We start from the raw sequence: 17,340 nt of genomic DNA, 5'->3' as shown, positions 1-17,340 counted from the left end.
CATGAACGCATAGGCTCACCCAGTACTAGATCGTGGGGCAATAGGACAATGTTCTTAGGGATTTCCTTTCAGTCATCCAGCTGACTGAACAAGAGAGTACTTCCATCCTAAGGTTGATGTGAAAATAAATTAGATACTGTACGTAAACAGGCAGGCATGAGGTATCCTCTAACAGGAAGAGGAAGTTTCTCGGCCTTTCTGTCAGTGTATCCCGGACTCTGTGTCTTCTCTCATTCTTGTTTTTGCTTTTCATTTTTCCTCCATTTTCTTCAGATGACAGCCATCCCTCTCCCTGTTTCCAGCCCACCCGCTCCCTCTAATTTTGTTTTCATATTTCCTGTGGAGTACCAAAATAAATGAAGCTTCTTAGAGTTGTGTGTAAAGCAAGAAAACATAGGCCCTGAATTGGGGCCTTGCTCTGCCCTAAAATCCTTCCTAAAAGGGAGTATGTGACAGTTATGTCAGGCATTCGGAAGCCTATGGTCATTACCCAGCAGCAGTGTCCTAGATGGCCACGATTTGCAAGAGTCTGATTTCTAATGTGTGGTAAAGGACCATTCTGTATCATTTCCTCAAAACATTCCTCACCTTATGAGTTTTGTCTACGAATCAGGACCTGGAATAAATGCATACTTAAGAAACACAGAATTCTTGGGGCGCCTGGGTGGCGCAGTCGGTTAAGCGTCCGACTTCAGCCAGGTCACGATCTCGCGGTCCGTGAGTTCGAGCCCCGCGTCGGGCTCTGGGCTGATGGCTCAGAGCCTGGAGCCTGTTTCCGATTCTGTGTCTCCCTCTCTCTCTGCCCCTCCCCCGTTCATGCTCTGTCTCTCTCTGTCCCAAAAAATAAATAAATGTTGAAAAAAAAAAAAATTAAAAAAAAAAAAAAAAGAAACACAGAATTCTTTCCAAATATTGTAGGTTAAAGAAAGTGCACAATTTTGCCTATGAAGTATTTTTCAAAAAGAAAAAAAAAGACCTGAATCTGGTTAAGTCTCTTGACCTAACTTTTTTTCTTTACAGGGGAGGAAAAACTGTCATACACTGAAGGAGATATAAAAGCTGAATCAACTAAATACAGTGTGGACGTTGTCTGAAATCTAATTTGAAGAATCTAAAGAACAGAACGGCATTTTGAGACAATCATGGAACATTAAACATGAAAGAGGTATTCTATGATATTAAGAAATGATTGTGACTTCATTGTGATAATGATATTGTAGTTGTATATATTTTTTAAATCATTCTCTCTTGCAGATATATACAGATGTATTCACAGGTGAATGATACGATATTTGGAAAATTTTTTTATAGTATCTCAGCCAAAAAGAAACTCTCTCTCCCTCTCTCTCCCTTTCTCTCTCTCTTCTCCCACCCTGTGTGTGCCTGTGTGTGTGTGTGTGTGTGTGTGTATGTGTGTGAGGGGAATCAATAAATGAAAACAGCAGAATATCGATAAGTATTGAATCTGGAAAACAAGACCTTGGAGTTTATGATACTATTCTCTTTACCTTTTGTAGGTTTGAAAAGTTTCCAAATGTGTCTTTAAATTTATAGGCTGTTCTGTTTGGAATGTCACTCTAGCTGACACAATGAAAGCACCACGATCCGTGGGATGGGAGGCTAACTGAACACTCAGTCCATCCAGCCAACCATCAGCACTCATTGAGCACCAACTGTGCACCAACTTTGCCCAGCCAGGCAGCTCTGAGAGGTCAAGCTCATTAGCAAATGTAGCCTTTGACACTTGAATGCATTTCTTCTCACCTAATCAAGTCTGCAAAATCATGGTCACAAGGGGATTCTCATTTGGGATGAGCACAATTTGAGAGACAATTCAATGTGTCATTTTCGACCCTGTATCAGATCTCAACTATTTTTAATTAATATAGAAATGCACAAATGTGGCCTCAATTATTATGAACCAAGTTAATGGAAATTTATACAATGAAACAGCTCACCTGTCTCAATCTTCTTTGGCCTCAGTGCCTTTGGTCTTTCAAATTGTTAAGCACTGCTAAGGCTATTTCTGGAATCCCTCATTACTTCCAAAGAGTCTGGATTCTTTAATACTTTGAGTCTAGCAAAAACAGCATGTACCTGGGAATCAGGAGATAGGAACTCATGCCCCAGACTCCGCCGGCGATGAAATGTGTGACTTGAAAGACTGACTTTTCTCATCCGAGTCTCAGTCTCCCCATGTAGAAAGTAAGGCTAATTGTATCTGTCACACATTTTATAAAGAATATACAATTATTCCTGCCCTTATATTACAGGGATTACACAAAAATGTATAAGACATGTGAAAAATAATGCTTAATATTTATGAAGCTGGAACAGACACCTCAAGACACCCGTGACCTCGGTTCAAGACTTGCTACTCTTCTCAGAGCAAAAGTATGTCCTGACAGAAATCTTCATCTGGGCCTTCCTGCTCATTTTGGGTGCTGGAGTCCAGGCACTCTTGAACCTCTAAAAATACAATGAGGTGAGGATACGGTGGCAGGATGTCATAGAGGACATCACTTCAAGTGATGCATGGATAACGACCTTAATCCCTGTTAACCCCAGAGGTGGCTAAATGGTATTTCCCAGCTACATGCTTCAACTTGTCCACTGGTGACAGTGGCTGACTGCAGTTCTGTAACTCAGTGAGGAGACCACCCCCTTCATTAGGACATATGAGAATCCTCACAGGGGTTTCTTCTTATGAGCTCCCCTTGATAGCACTTCTGCAGAACTTCCTTTGCTCTGTGACGCTAATAAAGCTCCTGCTAACAGAACAAAACCTGCCCCTCACATCCCTCCCCAAGTATATGATAGCAATGCATTCCAGAAACAGACGTAAACATTCATACCATGACCATTCTCCATGGACAAGCAAACCAGCGATCCTGATGAAAGGGGGTGGGGGGGCAGGGGGAAATGCATGTCTTATCCAATGGGGTCATTACAACCTTGAAAGTGGCACCTAGGAGAAGTGAAGCATTGTTGAGAATGAATAGAACACTGTATGAAGATGAATGGCACCTGTTCCACAGCCTTGAACTAATACAATGGCCAGAAGCCACCTCTGATAACGTCCCTGGAAAACTCAGCCTTCAGAGCCAATCCCTAACAGTACATATGTAGGCAGGTGGCCTCAGACCTTCAAGAGGATGGGTCTAGAATTAGTGTCAGGGCCTTGGAGCCCACATCTGTCAGTAACACCAGTCTTGAGTCTGCTCTCGTTTGCCCACACACAGGGTACCCTCTGCTCCCGCACCCCCTGGCCCCACACAGCCCTCTAGCTTCACCACACCCTTCTCCAGCACGCCTGAGGGAGCACAGCCACTGTGACCTAAGAATATTCCTTTCCCTTCCACGACTCTGAATCTCCATTTCTAATAAACAGGAGCAAATTTCTACCTGGTTGGCCTGCCCCTTGCCATTCTCATTCTGAATTAGAACTTAGAACATCACAAAATTGGAGGGGTCTCCCAGAGACCAAATAATCCACTCGTGTCCCTGGGTTCCATTCCGCTCAGATCCTGAGCAAAGATATCGCCACCCCCACCTCAAATGTTAATAATTCCATTTGGGTTCTGGTTCCTCCAAATGTTCCTGTGTTGCTTCCCCACCCCCACCCTGGATTTTGGGTACACACTGAGCTGGGCTGAAAATACTTTGGAGACAGCTGCAGGCATTGGAGAATGCCAGGTTCCACACAGCAACATGGGGCGATGCACGGACCCTGCAAACAGAGCCCATCTGATGTGCTTGGAAGGAAAGGCCAGCAATCGCATGGCACATGCTGGCTTCCTGCGGGGAGCGGGACAGAACCGTGCTGTCAGGGAGCAAGATCAGAGCAAGAGACGGCCTTCTGCTTGGCGCAGCCTGGGGTCAACTTCTGCCCAGACACCCAAATACTCCACAGTGAGATTTTGATCCTCAGGCAGGTGGCTAATGGGAGGTTTATCTGAAGTTCATAGGGAAAGATCTCCTCCCCACCCATCCTCCAGTACAACTATTATCACAACACTGGGGATGGTGAATGAAACACCTACCGTCATTCCCTCCAGTGGCCCATGGCAAGTGACGGACAGCTAACAAGCTCACAGACTTCACTCCAAAGTTACTTACCCTCCGTGCCTGACAGCAGCATCTCCACTCCTGAGCCTCTGGACGGCCATTCCCAAAGTCACCATGAGTTGGAAGGATGCAGACAGCACCTGGCTGGGAGGCAGAGAGCCCTGGGTGACTGAGACAGTGCAGACAGCCACTCTAAGAGGTCACCCAATCCCAAATCTCACGAGTCTCTGGGTGTCACAGAAGTGTCTGCATAGTGGCGGGCACAGAGGTATGACCCAGGAAGGACAATTTCACCAACTTTTAATGAGCTCTAGGATAAATCCCATAACATCTAACCAGTGTTAACACTTTAGTGTTCCAAAAATATTATTGGCAAGCATTTTGTTTGGTTGTCCTGGAGAAAACTAAAGAAATAGAAGTGGGGTCCACAGCCAAAGGACTTCCCATTTGGCTGGCCGGGGGGGGGGGGCGGGGGGGGGAGTTGGGGAAGGACTAAGGATTAGGTGAAAACTGAATGCAAACTATGTAACAATTCTGGAAGGTCGCTGGAAGGTCAGTAAAGACCAGATTAGAAAAAGCTGCATAAAGAAGAGAAGGCTCGAGCTGGGCCTTATTCAAAGCAAACATTTATTTAGTTATTACTGTGCACCAGGCCATACAATAAATCCCTCACCAGGCTTTGAGACAGGTCCAATCATTAACTCCATTTTACAGACATTTAGAAACATTGCCATCAAGGTTCAGGCAGGCTACCCTGAAATTAGGCATCAGCTGCTCTGATTTCAATGCCAGTTTTTCTAACCACAGCTAATGCTAATTATTATTCAGCCTCCCATAATGTTACCATCCTCCATGGAGCAGAGAGAGACAGGCCAAAGGAGACAGAGGCCACGCTAAATCAAGACTTAAAGGAGGGACGCCTGGGTGGCTCAGTCAGTTAAGCATCCAACTCTTGGTTTCGACTCAGGCCATGATCTCCTGGTTCGTGAGTTCAAGCCCCACATCGGGCTCGCTGCTGATAGCACGGATTCTGCCTCTCTCCCTCTCTGCCCCTCCCCTGCTCATGCTGTCTCTGTCTCTCTCAAAATAAATAAGTAAACTTTAAAAAAAAAAAAAGAGTTAAAGGTAGAAGCAGAGAGAGACACACAAAGAGATGTGGTCCCATCCTCTCTCAAAAGCAAATTTCCTCCCTAACTGCAGTAACTTTCCAATTTTTTCCCTTGTGCTCCTCTGCACTTCCAAAATTTCTCCAATGAATACATAAATGTGTGTAATAAATAGCAATCAGTATTGTATTAAAACTGTAGGGGGGGCATAGTTGGGGAGCTTTGAAGCAGAGGAATCGGAGTTCATGATATTCTGCTAATTGCATCGTTTCATGTTACCCAGGAGGAGTCTGAGACATTGAAATTGTAAGCTACTTGCTCAGGGACCCAGGGAGAAGGAGCCAAGGGGGCGAGAAACTAGGTATGTGCCTTGGTGGATGCTGTGTCATCACACTGTGTTCTGCTCATGTTTTCCAACACAGGAAGCACAGGACACCAGGGACAGTTTAGGAGGATTGGCGGAGAGGCAGGGTGGAAGGCACAGAAGAACTGAGGGCAGCTGACAGGAGAGATGCTACCAGAGAAGCGGTGGCCAGACTCCTGGACACTGAGTAGCAAGGAGCAGCAGAGACCATGTTAGACCATAACGAGGGAAACAGTTAAAGCCTCAGAAATTTATGTTCTGGAAGAGAAGACAGTAGTGCAGCTGTTGGCCTTCCCGATTGGTCTATGACCCAGATGTTGGCCAGTGCTGAACTCCAAGATCATGAAACCCAAAAGCAGAAAGAATCACCTGTTCCCCACCTCCTCCTGTTCTGCCTCCACTGCCACAGCTCAGCAACGCTAAATTGGCAATTCTCAACCTTTTCCCTTCAGCAATGCACCTGACATTTGTTATTTACATATATAATATGCTCCTCAGATTTTGATGAAAACACATAAAAATTTTTGGTGGAAGTAAAATGCTGCACAATATTTTATTTTGCAGGTATTAATAGTAAAATGCTGGATAATATTTTATTTTGCAGGTACTAACAGAAGGATAGTCCTGTGGTTCCTGGTGTGCTATCTGTACATGTGATCATTTTTCTCCTACTCAAGAAAACACACCAGAATGCAAGTCAGTGAATTTTTGTAAAGAGATCATCTTGAATCTGCTTCCATTCATTAAAAAATTTATCAGCACTGATTCTTTCCCTATTGCTATAACAAAATACTTGTGAGACCTGTTCCAAGACAACATGTCTCTGGATAGGCAATCCCACCTCTTGCTGGGGGGGGGAATTCCTTAACTCCCTAGCTGTACTCTGACCTCCTGACCACTAGGGGCACAGATGCTCAGACCCCTTCCTGACCTGGACACCACCTTGACCTCAGTGACTCTCTGACTTCCTACCTATTGAAAAACAGGTCCCTGACACCATCTTCCCTTCCCACCCCCAACCTTCTGGCTCCATGGATCCACTTCCCTGGTCAAAATCACTGGCTTTCTTCAATCAACTCATTTGACCTAACTGGTTCTCCACTGCTCTACACATTCCACCTTGGACAGGGATTATGTGGGGTCATATTGATTTCCCAATATCTGCCATGACATAGTTATTAATAAAATGGTGAAAGGCACAGGAACAGAAAAACTAGGGCTACAACATGGCTAAGAGGACAGAAAGCTACAGAAGGTAAACGCTAGTGCTCACAAAGGAATACTCACCTAGACATTTCACCTTCTCAAGGGTCATCGCCATGTATCACACTCATGTGTTTCCCTTTAACAACTTACCGTCTCGCCCCTGGTCTGCCATGTTTTTCTGTCCTACACAGCTGCGCTCACAGTTTACTTCCCTGGCAGAAATAGCATAATAACGCAACTCCCTTTGTCCAAACACCGCTCAACTACTTTCCCAAGCTTTACCCCAACCAACAGACCAATCTGTTTGCCCCCCACGAGGCCCCGTCTCATTGAGAAGCACCACTGAATGAAATGGGATTCCACGTAAGACATTCTGTTTTCCAGGAAAATGATGACTTTGGGACTTGGATTGATCTTCAAGTAGAGATGTTTCATAAGGAAATTGGAACTATACATCCAGGAGGCATTTATGAAGTCCCTGCCTTTATTAATGTGATATGTACTTTATTCTGGTAGACAAGACAAACCAGGTATAATCTCACCAAAACTTTACAAGACCTGTTGATGCACTGACCACATTACCCTAATTGAACTGACCAGAATGGATAGAATTCTGGGAGCAAGAGAACAGAATGTATGAATTGAGGAAGAGTTTGGGAGGGGGGGATTCTAATGGCTACTTCTTCTGTTGTCTGAGCACATTTTCCTATTACACAGGTAGAAATTTCCTGGCATAATCATTATTGTCATTTCCCTCAACCACTGAATTAACACTTCAGAGTTCCACCTTCCACAGTCTTCAAAGGAGGAAGCCATGTGTGCCCAGCCCCTGAATTATATGATTTGTAGCTCGAAATAAGTCTTGTTTCCTTTTCTTCTATTGATTTTTATGTCTAAGCAGATTTTTCAGACAATCTATAACTTGATTCTGAATCACGGCATCAGAGAGACCCAAGCAGGTGATGAAGGAGAAAAGAGTCACACACCGGATTAGAACGCTTTCTGGTTGCATTCTTCCCAGCTAGCAATAGCCCATGTCCACTCTGAAGGAAAATTAATGTTTATCTTGGCCTAGGGAACGAGCTGATATAAACAGAAAAGCATTTTTTAATGAGAGAAGCATCATCTCTTGCAAAGTGTCCCCCAAATCACCACAACTTAAGGTGTTCGTTTCACTGTGAGACAAACGTAAAGGGGATTGGCAAGGAAGTTGGGTCATTGATTAGACCTCAGAAATGAAAGCATCACTGTCATATTACAGATGAGTAAAGTGGGTGTATAGAGGGAAGGCAGGATGTTTATGTGGGTCAAGGACCCATGATTATGTGACATTCTCTGCACCCCCCCCCCGCCACCAGGTGGCATCACTTATTCATGCCTCGTTATCTCAGCATTTATTAAGTACCTGTTATGCACCAGGCCCTAGAAACCAGGATGTGGTTTCTACCAAGAAGTTTCTGGACTAATAGCTAGAGGAACAAATCTGCCAGCCCTGTTAGGACGATGGAATTTTGCCCAGCAGACCCCAGCAAGGAGCCCAGTTGGCAGGCTGCTCTGATGACCTCTGAGAGGCCCAACTGCTGAGCTGATAATGACTGAGAGAAGAAGAATGGGCTCAAGAAATGTTGAGCAGGTAAAACCAGCAGAGCTTCTGGTGGATGGGATGCTTGTGGTAGCACAGGTGGGTTCTGAGTGCCCCCAAGATTTTTCTTTTTGTGTCTTTTTTTTTGACATTTGTTCATTTTTGAGAGACAGAGAGTAAGCAGAGGTGGGGCAGAGAGAGAGAGAGAGAGAGAGAGAGAGGGAGACACAGAATCGGAAGCAGGCTCCAGGACCTGAGCCATCAGCACAGAGCCTAACGCGGGCCTCGAACCCACAAGCCGTGAGATCATGACCTGAGCTGTAGTCAGACACTTAACCGACTGAGCCACCGAGGTATCCCAAATATTCTTTGTGTCTTGAGTGATCAATTGCTGGAATAAGAAATGGAATGTGGTGACGAAAGGTGCAAGTTCCAGAATGCAAGTTAGAATGGAAAAAGCAAGAGAGAGCCACACACAAATGCTCTGAGAGCAGATGGAAGGAGCAGTTCACTTCCAGCTGGGGACGCTGGGAAGGCTTCCTGACAGATGTGATGTCGGAATGAGGTAGGATATGAGGAGGTGAAAACAGGGGAGGAAGGCATTCTGGGTAAGGGCCCAACACAGGCAAAGCAGACAAGGGTCTGGGGGAATGGAGGGTAACCCAATGTGGCTGAAACAGAGAGTAGGGGGGATGGGATAGTGGGAAGTGTGGCTGGATAGGTGGCCCACTTCCCGCACAGGGCCTGGGATACCGGAGAAAGGGTTATGGAGTCCCTGAAGGCAGAGGGAGAGGGCAAAGGTTATTGAGTAGGAGGGTGATGAGATCAAAGCAGAACTCTAGAAGATACTTTCCAAATTTACTCAGACTTCTATCATCTTCCTGCACCTGATCCAAGAACAGAGGAGGCAATTCCACTGCTTGGGAGACTTGAAAATGAACAGAAACGAAATTAAATAAAACCCCTTCCACATTCCTCTGGCTGGCCTCTCTCCAGGAAGGGCAGATGAAAGAGGTGGCCATGGCTAATTCTTGCCCTTTGACCCTGAACGGTGATCAAGCTGCCCCTTGGAGCTTCCTAGGTGGGTCTCTGATCAACTGATGAGGAGTGCTCAATGGCCAGAAAAAATGTCCACCCCTGAGGAAAGGGAGGGCTTTCTGGAGAAACTAGGTGACAAGCTGGCCTTCTGGAGTCTTCTTGCAAAAGGGTTGGAGGAGGAGAGAAGGAATGAGACTGAGGAATGCATTGCCTTGCTCCTGGCAAACCCGACTCTGTGTCGGGCAGGAGCTGACCAGGCTGCAGGTGCCCAGGGAGCCAAGCACCCCTTCTCCACTGCCCACAGCAGCCTCAGGGCACTGAATTGGGCCCAGCCAGTTGACTGCTGGGTTTGTGCAAGTGAGAGACAGGCTACTGAAGGTAGAAAATGAGTAAAGGCATGAGAAAAGCCCCAGGAATCCTACAGAGCCAAGTGCAGTAAGAGCTACAGGCACAAACCTTGGAGCCAGAGTCCCTGGTGTTCCGGCTCAGGCCACACTTGCACACCCAAAGTCTGGTGCCCTCAAGCCCCCAGGCCACCTGGAATGTGCCTTCTCTGAGGACGAGGGCCACTCGGGCTTATCCCTGGACTCATTCTTTGTGCCAGAACCAAGAACAGGACCTATTTTTTAACACAGTAGGAGACAGACAGACTTGGGTGACTCAGTCAGTGAGCAGGAAGGAGGGGGCGGGAGTATGAGAGCCTCGAACAAAGTATGTGGATGGATTGATGTCCATTGATAATGGGTAACTTTAATGAACCGTGTCCATATAAAATATTCCACTCTACACCTAGCTACATGTCTATGTTTGTGTGCATATGTGTGCGTCATATACAAAATGATTAAACTATACCATCTCTTACCTTTCTTGTTCAAATTGTAGTTGCTGCTATGAAGTGGTTTGTTTATTGGGCCTTACATTTTTTACAGGAGTAGTTGCTTAGAACCTTGCCACAGAGATCTGGGGTTTGCGCCACCCCACTGCATCTACTCCCTGTATTCTGGCAACTGTGACCCAATTTCCTTTTATGAAAATCAACTTGCCCTAATTTGCTCGGTAGAACTGTAAACCAGAGCGACATTCTTTCCCCTAGCTGAAGGGTTAGGCACATCATCAAAGCCAGACAAATTAAACTCACTCTCTTTCTCTCTCTCCCTCTCTCTCTCTTCCTCCTACTCTCTTTTGGGACTTTGTGTCTTGAACAGTGATACATGGAAAGAGATAAATTATCAGAACTTTGTTATAAATAACAGCTACTTCATTATTTTCACACAAAATAACACATAATCACACAAAAAAAAATAACAATTCTATATCACTCCTGAATCAGAATTAAGAGTATGTAGACAGTCAAACCTAGGAGGGAGGAGATGAGGGTTACATACAGTAACTCAGATCTTCACCATGGAGAGAGCTAAGGGCCGGGCAGTATGGCCACCCTCTTCCCTTCTCCCACCCTCCTGCTGCCTTAAAGCTTTTGATATGAACCAACAAAGGTTTGGTCACTGATTAGGGGAAAGACAGAAGAAAAATTAGCTATAATACTTGCCTTTTATACTTCCCTATACATCAGGCACTGTGTATATATTATATAATTTAAGGCAATAAATTCACCATGTTAGTGCCATTATGTCCATTTCATTGGGAAATAAGGCACAGGAGACAGCAGTGCTGTCTTTCCCTAGTTGGATTCTGAAATGTGTAGATACCACAAAAACGATTCTGTCTGTGGCCATAATTGTTTGGCTAATGCAGATCCCTGGGCTTATCACATATCATATAGGGGGTGATTTGCAGACACACTGAGCTAAGAAGCACATATTCATAAAAACCAAACATACAGAGTGTGAAATGACTAAATAATAGCACCAGGTATAATATGAAATTAACTACCCAGTCCCCAAAGATTAATATCAAAGGCAAATTTGTCTATCAGGCTGAATATTGAATGTAGGAATCACATGGATATCCTTCCATCAGGTGTAGCTGGACAAAATAACTGCTGGGCATGGGGGTCATACACAGGCTGGCCCTCAGATGTGCCACCGAGCCTCTTACCAGCTGCTGATCTCAGAGTCCTGGGTTGGGGAGCAGGAGGGGAAAGGGAAGGAGGCCATATTTGGGGGCTGGGCCTGAGAGAATGACCTGGAAATGCCAGGTCTGTTTCCTTAAGAGATAAGAGATCTGAAGCACATGGGGTCCCCGAATGGATTCATCCATGCAGAAGTGTCTAGATTCCTACTGCTTCACTAACTCTGACTGTCCAGCCTTCCGCGAGCACCTGTAAGCTCCAGCTAACCACCTAAATTAGCTGGACTGTTCCTGTTGCTTACAACCAGATGCCTGCCTCCCAGAGGCCCTGAAGAACAATGTAAACAAACTTCCAGGCTATATAAAAAAAAAACATGCCAGTCACATTTGGGGTGTACCACAGTCTTCAGGGGGTGAGACAGGTAAGCCTCTAGGACATCCTTCTTTCAACCAGGAACCACTTAGTGGGTACCCATTAGTGCTGATCCCAAGACAACCATCTTCAAAGAAAGAGAATAGAAAATCATTTTATCCTGTGCTATCTACCTTGTTCTTAAACAGGTCCTTGGGTTTACAGTGTCCTTGGGGGGGGGGGGGGGGATGGTGGGCACAGGTTATGTTTCAGTCAGTTTTGCTGCGAGTCAGTATTAAATTATTCCCTAAAACTTACTAAGTATGGCAAAATGTTGTCTTAATCGTTCCCACCCTCTTGCCGCAGGGTTTTGGAACATGTTCTCTTGGAGGCTGAGTTGAGCAGACACAGACTACCTAAGGGACAGGCATGAGAAGCACAGAATTGAAGTAATTTCTAGTTTTTATTTTGTTTTTATTTTTTTTTCAACATTTTTATTTATTTTTGGGACAGAGAGAGACAGAGCATGAACGGGGGAGGGGCAGAGAGAGAGGGAAACCCAGAATCGGAAACAGGCTCCAGGCTCTGAGCCATCAGCCCAGAGCCCGACGCGGGGCTCGAACTCACGGACCGCGAGATCGTGACCTGGCTGAAGTCAGACGCTTAACCGACTGAGCCACCCAGGCGCCCCAGAAGTAATTTCTAGTTTAAAAAAAAAAAAAAAAGTAACACACTTTTGAGTATTTGTGTCTAGCCCCAATAAATGGAGTACAGTGAAAAGGTCCCAGTTTTTAATGATTGTCATAATATTGGCATCTGTTTCTTGAATGCCTGCTTGCTATCAACCTGTAAAACTATTTTAGGTTCTTTTCATTTATTGTAGCATAGGTGTAGCATGTAATCCTCACTGGTGAAGAAACAAGTCAGAGTGGCTGAGACCGTGCCCACTGCCTCCCAGCTGTCGACAAGGAGAAGCAAGAAACTGACGTCAGGTCTTTCCAAACCCAAAGCCTAAGTCTTTCCCCAGCTTCCCTTGATAATGAATCTAATAATAAGTGACTCTGAGATATGTGATATCCCAAAGGGAGTTTAATCCAACCCTCTCTTTTAAAAAAAAAAAAATGCTTATTTTTTAGAGAGACAGAGCACGCAAGAGTGAGGGGGGTGGGGCAGAGAGAGGGGAAGACAGAGGATACTAAGCGGGCTCTGTGCTAACAGCAGAGAGCCGGATGTGGGGCTCAAATTCACAAACTGTGAGACCATGACCTGAGCCAAAGTCGTAGGCTTAACTGACTGAGCCACCCAGGCGCCCCCAATCCTCTCTTTTTCTAAATGAGAACACTGAGGCCCAGGGCAGCGGGCTGGTTCTTGACTAGCGTCAGAATGGGGACTAGAACTCTGGGTCTCCTGAATCCCAAACCATTTCTCTTCCCTCCTCCCATCCTACAAGAAACCGTCCCTGAGTCTGTCCTGCTGCAGATGAAATTGATGAGCTTTTTTTCTGCAATATTTCATGCAAATATTAAATCTCATATGAGGCATACATGAACTCCCATCCCTCCCTCCTTCCCCCCAATGTTTCCATCTTTTCAATGCGTCCACATCCTGAACGACCTCCCAGATCCTCCTGCCCTTGCCCCAGAGCCGTGGCTGGTGAAGGCTGTGGCGGATGCATATTGGAGCATGGAGTCATTCAGGAGTGGCCAGGAACAGCAGGGGAGCCAGGAGAGAGCCAAGTGTGGCTGGTCTGAAGAGCAGAACATCAGCTGGCACTTCAGAAGGCCACTGTCAGCACGGTGAGGGCAGAGCAGGCCCCAAGGAGTGAGAGTGGCCACACGTCTCCAGCCGCCAGCAAGAGCCAGAACCTGACAAGGCTTAACTGTCCCCACAAGCACTGCGGTTGGAACAGGTGTTCCGGCAGCTGACTAGGCAGCTCAGCTCCCAGCAGGAACATGGGGTGGGGCCGACTCCTCAGGGAATTGCAGAAGCTCGAGGAAGAGACAACCAGACCCTCACAAAGCAGTTGCAAGTAGCAGCCTGGGGTAAAGGTACTTAATCCCAGTGGGATGGAAACCCCTGACCTTCAGCCAGTCAGACAAAGGCTAAAGGCTGCACGGTGTAGGGCCACGCAACCCAAAGAGTGGTCCTCAGATGAAGCATCAGCATCACCCAACATGCACATTCTTGGGCCCCACCCCAGACCTACTGAATCAGAATCTGCATTTTTGCAAGATCACCGGATGACTTCATGCACATTAAAGTTCTAGAAAATCTAGCGTAGGATGACAGTTCTCAAAGTGTGGTTCCAACACCACAAGTAGCAGCTTCCCCTGAGAACTTGTTAGAAATGCAAGTTGGCAGTCCCCTGTTTCCTGGACCTCTGCAGATGGGACTTGGCAAACGGTTTTAGAGAACCATCCAGGTGGTTCTGAAGCACAGTGAAGTTTGAGTGGCACGGATTTAGGGTACTGCTTATGCATTTTGGAAGGCGGTAGTTTGGAGGCATCTCAGAAAAGGCGTTCTGATTACAGCTTGGAAGGAGGATCCAGAACGTTGGCTCTGGCCAGCAGCATCTGTCGCTGTTCAACATCTTAGCATAGTTATCCACAGAGACCAGTTCCAGAATCTAGGCTTCTCCCCAGCCCTGGGAGTCCCAAGCTTTAGACCTGAGCTGGTCAGTAATGATCATTCCATATTAGTGTACCCTACTTAGGTAAGCTGGACCCCAGATGAAAAAAGAAAAGCAGAGGTGTATCATCCACGTGGCAGCTCTCTGCCCTTCTTAAGGACCAGGACTGATCAGCCAGAACTTCATTCCTTGACCCGTGGAAATCCTAGGATCCTCCCTCAAGATTTCTGGGTGTTCCTGCAAAGTTTCTGATCTCAGGGTTTCTTCCAGGTTCGGGTTCCTATAGATCAGGTCAGCAGTCAGATAACCTCATTCACCCTTGCATGCATCCTGTGGGTAGGGATCCATCCCACTGGTGGTTTCATGTTGGAAAGGGAAGGGAAGGGAAGGGAAGGGAAGGGAAGGGAAGGGAAGGGAAGGGAAGGGAAGGGAAGGGAAGGGAAGGGAAGGGAAGGGAAGGGAAGGGAAGGGAAGGGAAGGGAAGGGAAGGGAAGGGAAGGGAAGGGAAGGGAAGGGAAGGGAAGGGAAGGGAAGGGAAGGGAAGGGAAGGGAAGGGAAGGGAAGGGAAGGGAAGGGAAGGGAAGGGAAGGGAAGGGAAGGGAAGGGAAGGGAAGGGAAGGGAAGGGAAGGGAAGGGAAGGGAAGGGAAGGGGAGGAAAGGAAAACCTGTCATAGGATTTTAGAGGCTGCAGACTTTCCAAAGTTACTGTGGAAAGGGACTATGTCACAAAAATGTAAATCATTTGTAATTGAGTAACATCACCCCATTCTTTTGTTTGTTTGTTTTTGTTTTTGTTTTTGTTTTTTGTTTTTTTTTATTTATTTATGAAATTTATTGTCAAATTGGTTTCCATACAACACCCAGTGCTCATCCCAAAAGGTGCCCTCCTCAATACCCATCACCCACCCTCTCCTCCCTCCCACCCCCCATCAACCCTTAGTTTGTTCTCAGTTCTCAACAGTCTCTTATGCTTTGGCTCTCTCCCACTCTAACCTCTTTTTTTTTTTTTTCCTTCCCCTCCCCCATGGGTTCCTGTTAAGTTTCTCAGGGTCCACATAAGAGTGAAACCATGTGGTATCTGTCTTTCTCTGTATGGCTTATTTCACTTAGCATCACACTCTCCAGTTCCATCCACGTTGCTACAAAAGGCCATATTTCATTTTTTCTCATTGCCACGTAGTATTCCATTGTGTATATAAACCACAATTTCTTTATCCATTCATCAGTTGATGGACATTTAGGCTCTTTCCATAATTTGGCTATTGTTGAGAGTGCTGCTATGAACATTGGGGTACAAGTGCCCCTATGCATCAGTACTCCTGTGTCCCTTGGATAAATTCCTAGCAGTGCTACTGCTGGGTCATAGGGTAGGTCTATTTTTAATTTTCTGAGGAACCTCCACACTGCTTTCCAGAGCGGCTGCACCAATTTGCATTCCCACCAACAGTGCAAGAGGGTTCCCGTTTCTCCACATCCTCTCCAGCATCTATAGTCTCCTGATTTGTTCATTTTGGCCACTCTGACTGGCGTGAGGTGATACCTGAGTGTGGTTTTGATTTGTATTTCCCTGATAAGGAGCGACGCTGAACATCTTTTCATGTGCCTGTTGGCCATCCGGAACATCACCCCATTCTTAAAAGCAAGACCCTACCGGGGCGCCTGGGTGGTGCAGTCGGTTAGGCGTCCGACTTCAGCCAGGTCACGATCTCGCGGTCCGTGAATTCGAGCCCCGCGTCGGGCTCTGGGCTGATGGCTCAGAGCCTGGAGCCTGTTTCCGATTCTGTGTCTCCCTCTCTCTCTGCCCCTCCCCCATTCATGCTCTGTCTCTCTCTGTCCCAAAAATAAATAAACGTTGAAAAAAAAATTTTTTTTTTAAAAAGCAAGACCCTACCATAGTGTTCTGACGTTCTCCTCCCCTTCTCACCTCCCTCCCTTTTTTCTGCCGCCCCTTCATCACCCACCTGCTGCTTATTTATAATGCACAGAGCTTGTTTCTTGACTCTCACTAATGTCTGCCTGCAACAGCTCCTCTTCTAAACCAAGCAAGATATTTTTCTAAATAAAACATTTTCTTTCCTCATGGTAACTCCAATGTCAACTAAAACAGACAGAAAAGACAGAGAAATCGGATGCAGTTCTGCTCCACTGGAGCACGCAGTCCTCCTCCTTTCCACTCCACCCTTTGAAGAGTCTTGATCATGCCTCCTTGTCCCATTTTCTTAACCTAACTCTGAGATCTCTTCTTTCATTTATAATAATTTGGGTTATTTTCTCTCCTTCCTTCATCGGAGACCAAAACCTCCTTCCTGGGACTTCTGTGTTGTACAAGGCTAACCATTACCCACAACACAGCCAGGAATTATATACCTCTTATCTGTGGGTCCTTTCCAAGGCAGCTGGTAGCTTCATACGAAAGCTGGAATCTGGCTGTCATTACTGTAAAGGCTGGTGTCCCTTCTGATATCTGGGGACTTACGGATCCCAGAAGGAGCTCTATAACTGTTCCCGCCCCCAACCCCACCATAGCTCTCTCTCTCTCTCCTTCCCTTGACTGTCACAGTAGTACTGTAAATGATGTCACCAGTTTGGCCCCTCGCCACCCACCACCCCACCCCACTACCCCCAGGTCCTCTGGTTCCTACTGATAGAGTCAGCCTCGTGCCCACGAATCTTCTATGGCTCCCACTTGCCTATACAACAACACCAACCTCCCCTGCCCCCCTCTCAAATTCCCACTAAAATAAGAAAGGACTAGTGGAAGGAAAATGGAATCCTTGGAAGCCGGGCAGAGAAGAGACAGCACTGCCCTCTAGTCATGGAGGGAGGAACAGGGCAGAGTTGGTGTCCATGCCACACAGTAGGACGTGCAGTGCAAGCCATGAAGCTAACCCAAGGGAGAAGGGTGAGAAACATCTGGGGCCACCTTGTCACCCACGGAAGGTTGGCTGTGGCTTCGCATTGTGG

The 17,340-nt window shown here is 46.4% G+C and overlaps 1 long non-coding RNA gene across 1 annotated transcript; it reads right to left on the bottom strand.

Annotated features, from left to right (window-relative positions):
- Nucleotides 1-940: 940 nt before the first annotated feature.
- Nucleotides 941-16,938, bottom strand: LOC147580437 (uncharacterized). Its single transcript, XR_015252906.1, has 3 exons — nucleotides 16,744-16,938; nucleotides 4,120-4,212; nucleotides 941-2,469 (listed from the first exon to the last, which is right to left on the bottom strand). It is a non-coding gene; the product is annotated as an uncharacterized LOC147580437 (long non-coding RNA).
- Nucleotides 16,939-17,340: the final 402 nt, after the last annotated feature.

This window comes from Puma concolor, chromosome B3, assembly GCF_028749965.1.
Source record: "Puma concolor isolate L17-30 chromosome B3, mPumCon1.1.hap2, whole genome shotgun sequence".
In the NCBI taxonomy this organism is placed as follows: domain Eukaryota; kingdom Metazoa; phylum Chordata; class Mammalia; order Carnivora; family Felidae; genus Puma; species Puma concolor.
This window is presented reverse-complemented; position numbering and strand designations above follow the sequence as displayed.